This window comes from Octodon degus, unplaced genomic scaffold, assembly GCF_000260255.1.
Source record: "Octodon degus isolate 3935 unplaced genomic scaffold, OctDeg1.0 scaffold00040, whole genome shotgun sequence".
NCBI classification, from domain to species: Eukaryota; Metazoa; Chordata; class Mammalia; order Rodentia; family Octodontidae; genus Octodon; species Octodon degus.
Window position 1 is genome coordinate 6,313,927 of NW_004524616.1, and position 5,956 is coordinate 6,319,882.

General features: G+C 38.2%; 1 pseudogene; it reads right to left on the bottom strand.

Annotated features, from left to right (window-relative positions):
• The window catches only part of LOC101572394, a 17,494-nt pseudogene that overhangs the window by 9,642 nt on the left and 1,896 nt on the right, over nucleotides 1-5,956 (bottom strand).

Here is a 5,956-nt window from a genome sequence, read left to right on the forward strand (position 1 = left end):
TAGTACTAGATCAGACTTGGAGTGATCTGCCTGTTTATAGCCTCTCAAGAACTGGGATTACAGGCATGTGCCACCATGCCCAGTCTCAATTGCCATCTCAGTGTGCCCCTGGGGCTGGGCCAGTATGGAAGGCCTGGGCCAGTATGGAAGGCCCGGGGACCTAATGCCTGGCCCCTATGCCTGCTTGCAGAAGCTTTTGTCTGGCCCTTAGACACATGAATGCTTAAAAGGATACTATATAGTTTTTCTCTAATGTAAGATAAAGCCTCTTCTTTTTCATTTTTTACAAGCTCACATGTCCCTTAAAGTCAGGGGCTTAGCTTGTAAGACCAGTTATTTATTTATATTTATATTTTTATTTTTTGGCAGGACCAGGGATTGAACTCAGGACCTTGTGCTTGCCAGGCAATCGCTTATTCTACTGAACTATTTTCCTGGCCCCTAAGACTAGTTATTAAGAAGAAAAAGAAAATAAAAAGGAAGAAAAAAGATGACACATGCCCACATGAAAGTTATGCATAGCTACACATGGTGGTTGGCTATGTGGCACTCTTGACCAAAACACAAATTGAGGAAAAGCTCTTTACAAGCTAGAGTAAGTGGATGCCAGGCTATTTTTTAAAAATATATTCTAAAGAGTCTCACTACACAGACTGGACTCATAGGGATTCACCTGTTTTCAGCTTCCCAACACCTGAGATTACTTGCATGTGCCACCACACCCAGTCTCAGTCACTTTCTCAGTGTATCTAGGAGGCAGGGCTGGCATGACAAGATCGAACTCCAGTCCCTGCATTTGCCTAAGCAGGCACTTATGTCCACTGAGCTATCTTGCAGCCCAGGCCAATTTTTAAAACAGGGTATCAAAAAGTGTAACAAAAAATGTGACCTGTGTTGTGAACACAAGTAGTCAGAAGAAAAACAAGAGTCCACATTCCTTATTCCCATTCCCTATGGCTAGAAAAGTAACAAACAGTTCCCTCCACACTTTGAAAATTGTCCTCTGTGTGCATTCCAGGCCTATGGGAGGGAGTGATGGGGAGAAAGTGATGGAGAGAAAAAAGAATTAATATGGCTTTTGCTGGTGTGAAATCTTTGTGGAGCAGAGATGCATTCTGAGGACCACAGTGAAGGTCCCAGGCAGAAGTGGATTCAGAAAACACAGCAGATGCAGTCACAAAGGCAATGCCAGAGGCATGTTCCAAGGGGATGTGACCATCTTATTGTGGCTTCAAGCAAAAAAAGAGAGGCTTTATAACAAGCTTGGGCTGAACAAAAGAGGAAAGAGGAAAAGAGCAAAAATAAAGGTGTACACAGGTCAGGAAGACACAGAGAGGTCTCCCGTGAAGTTATTTTTCATCACTGGGTCACAATACAAGTGAAAATAAAAAGAGATATAAAAGTGAAAATAAAAAGAGATATTTTCACAATACAAGTGAAAATAAAAAGAGATATAAACATGCCCATTCCCTTCTTGTGAATGAGCTCTATAGGTTTCTGAGCCACATGATCAAGTAGTGTCATAGAAAAACCCCACTTTTCTGACAACAAAGTCTATATTAGATTTCTCTAGAATAACAGATTTAGGGAGCAAGGGAGCCAGCTCAGTAGAATAAGCACTTGCCTGGCAAGTGCAAAGGCCTGAGTTCATTCCCGGTTCCAAAAAAAAAAAAAAAAAAGATGGGTATTGATAGAATAACAGATTTAATATAAAACCTATGTGTCATTACACCAGGGATTTTAATAATATATTTATAATTATGCCAGGCTTATAGGAGCAGAAGTAGAATAGTCCCACTGGCCGTCTGCTGACTGAGAGATGGATCAATCCAAAATGGCTGTCAGAGGACCAGCATCAGCTGAAGGGAAAAGGTAAAAAGAAACCCACCACAGAGTCTGCATCGTGAGTCTGCTTTAGAAAGCCAGAATCTGTGCTGGAGGCTGGAAAGTCTGTGCTGGAAGCTTAAAGGAAATCAAAACCAAGGTCCAAAGGCAATTATGAGAACAAGAGCTGCTCTAGAACAAAAGGGAAACATTTCCGTCTTCTTTCCATTTTTATTCTGTCCAAGTCTACTGGTGGTGCCACCACATTAGCGCTGGTTCTTCCTCCATCAGTGTGCTGGCCCACCCCTCAGTCATGCACAGAGACACCCACAGTTTAGCCATCTTCTAGGCTGTTCTTACTCAACTCAAGTTGACATCTCACAATTAATGGCCACAGAGTCTCTTCCTGATTATATGATGCTGTTTGGGCAGGGTCTGTGATGGCAGAATGTTCTGAATTTTCTTATTGGAAGGTCTGGTTTTCTATTCTTCTTGAATGTAGCAGACTTTTAAATAGTTTCTGATTTATTGTATCATGAGTTCATCCATAAATTGTTGCTAAATTTGTGTGCAAGCATTTCTATTTCACCTGTGACCTAACTTCCCAGAACTTGTCTATTTCATCTAGCCTATCTAATTTGTTGTTGTTCAGTTATTCATAGTGCTGTATGTAATACTTCTTTATGTTTAGCTTATAATTAATTTTATTGTTTAAAAAATCAAAAAATTATTTAAAACTTTTACTTTCAGTGCATGTATTTAGTATTTTCTTTAAACAATTTATTTAACTGAAATGGACTTACATTTGTTTCTGAAGTGATTTCAGTTTATTTTGATACATCTTTCCCCCATGGTGATTTATAGGATCTTCAAGCCAATATAAATATCTTATAAATATTTGAATATTTGGGTATACATTTGCACAATACCTCAGCAATATCTTTCAACAAGAAAAACGCTGAAGAGTAAAGACTAGACACAATTACTAGGTACAATGAAAATCTGCTGCAAATATTTCTGAGGTAAGAAGTCACCACCTACCTGTTCAACTAAGAAAACCACCCTTATTACCCAGGATAATTTTATTTTTATGTAGAACCTAGACCACTTAAGCTGCCAATTGGGTGCTGAATGGCAAAGCAATATCCCCAGTCTGTTCCATAAATTCATAGAGAGTAAGTTCTAACAATCAGGTTCCTTCTCATTGGTTCTCACAAAGTACACTTCTTTGGGAGGGGAAGGCTGGTGCTTCAGTTGAACCCAGGTACCTTTCTCTTTGGCTTCCTTCTTTTTCTGATCATTTGCCTTGACATGTTTCAGGAAGCTATCATGACTTTTTGAGTGTTTAATATGCTCAGTATGCACATTAATCCTCTTGACAAGTACCTTGCCCTTAACTTGCTTGTTTACAACAAGGCCAACAGCATGCTGGGTAACATTGTAGACTCTTCCCATTTTGCAATGGTAACATTTGTGAGGCATTCCTTTTTGCACAGTATCCATTCCCTTGATATCTACAATATCACCCTTTTTGTAGATTTGCATGTATATGCCCAAAGGAAAAACCCCAGGTTTTCTAACAGGCCTGGAGAACCTATACCGGGTTCCCCTTCTCTTACCCTTTGTGTTAGTCATTTTGGCAAATTACTGGAAGATGGAGGTTCTGGCCAAAAGACTAATTAATACTTTCAACACGCTGTTTTGATACTGATAATGATAGCTGATTGACCTAGCCATAGTCTCATAGAGTTACTTTGTTTACCTTTTGTAGTAAGATCACCTAAAACCTATGTGAAATTCAACATAATACTCATGCTGCACAATATATTCTAGACTTTTTGGTCCTATATAATTGCAATGCTATCATTTAACCTAGCTTTTTCCACTACTTGCATTTATTTTGTAACCAAAATTCTTTTTTCTATTTCTATGTATTTGGCCTTTCGTTAGCTGCCATATAGGGAGACCATGAAGTATTTTTATTTTGTATCTGACTTAGTTTAATGTCCTCCAGAATCACCAAGGAAAATACAACATAGTTAGCACTGTGTGGGAGAATGCTTTACTTATATAGGGAAGAGAAAGAGCAAGATAAACTCCCATAGTGCACAGCAGTTCTTCATGGCCAGTGAATTGCAATAGGTGAGAGGCTTGAGCCCCTCAGGTCTTTCTTGAGCACATGCATAGACATTAACATATGCTTGGTTTTCTACATTCTAGGAACATATCAATGCTTTTCAAAGTCATTATTCTCCAAAGCATAATATTCCATCTCCTATTTCTCCATGCTTTTTAAAAAATTAGTCTACTGCATACTCTGACTCTTATCCATTGCCCTACAAAGCAGTGATCAAAACACTAGAAAAGATCCACAGTAGTGTCTTTGAAATTGAGTTCCAAATTAGGTGAGGTATAGATAAGTATTGAAGTAGCTAAGTGTGGTGGTGAACCTCTAATTTTCCAGCCCCATGGAGGCTAAGATAGGAAGATCACAGTATGAGGTCAGCCTAGGCAAGTTGCTAAGTTCAAGGCCAGCTAGGAGACTGTCTAACAAAAGCAGAAGCAAGAAGAAAAACAACAACAAATCAAACCAAGCCAGAACAACAACAAACAAACAACAACACACATTCTATCTAAGATGTTTGATATTTGGACAGATAGTGAGGTTAAGCTCAACTGCCTATGTTATAGAGTAATAATACCATTAAGCTTCTCTTCTGGAGGGTTAACAACTTAAGTTTGCAGACCAAAAATTAGAGAAAAAAAAGGGCTACAAGGACAGCCAACATTTTGGCCCTAGCCTTTCAAGGTCAGTGAGGACTCAGGACATAAGGGAACCTGAGCTGTAACATCCTGTAACTCAGTGATGTCCCAAATTTTCTGTTCTAGGAGATTATAGGGCCACAGAGGAAAGTGATCGACAATGTAGAGTGTGTCTAAGGAGAGTTACATGGAGAGAAAACATTCTCTCAGCTTTCACATAAAGCAAATTGGTCAAGCAATGGCCATGACTCATCCATATGGCTGACACTGACAAAGGATCTATAAACTGTGGTATAGGGTTTCAGGCTAAATCCTGAGGGGATTTGACTGACCTTGTCAGATACAAATATTACATTTCTTGCTATATAGATATTGCTTTATCTTGGTCTTAACCATCCAGCAGAAAAGTATAATGAGGTATGAAAAGTAAAGCCATATGCTGAGCTGTAAAGGGCTCAAGTCAACAACTTCTGACATTGCCAGTCCTATGGATAACCCAATACTATTATGGACTATTGTACTATATTGGATTATTTTGCTGAATTCATGCACCTACAATGTTTAAATGACAATGGAATACCAATCTCTGACAAAACTGGGCAAAAAAGGGGGTAGAAATAAAGGGCCATTTTGTATCTGTGTATGCACAACAGTTAGGATAAATGTACAACTACTTTCTCTTAATTCAATGAGAAGAAAGATTTGTACTAACAGTGTTTGGGCAGGATATCACATCTACATCTCGTACCATGAATAACCACTATGAAGACAACAATATGCAATGTATTAATTATTGAAACTCTCTCATTGATATTTGTTTCTCAATGAAATTAATAAAAATAAAAAAGAAAAAAATGAAAATAAAAGATGCTTTGAAAGTGAAAAAAACAAAACAAAACAAAACAAAAAACCCAAACAACAAAAGGCTACTGAGCTGGGCATTCAAGGAACTGCTAGACAGATTAAAACAACAAATTACATTTCTTTGTGAATGAGCTGTGCTCTGTTCTTTCTCGTACTAGGGATCTGTGTTCTTTTCAAGGCTACCACTGAGCTGGCCAGCAGGGGAGAGTATTATAGTAGATAAACTTGACAAAGCTCAGTGTTTGTGTTGAGATATAGCCATTTTTTCCCTGAATACACACTCCCCATGTTGCTGCAAGCTTTTTTGTTAGTTTCCAGAGTATTGAAATATTTTTCCAGAATTTTTTTTATTGATTTATGGAAGAGCAGATTCTGAGTTTCTTGCTTGTCACTTTTGCTGGCGTCTAGGGTTTTTTCTTTTTAACATGATAAATTCTTACTTTGTAGAAAATTAAAATTTAGTTGAGAAAATCAGGGACTATAACTTTTAAATTTGGCAAAGTGT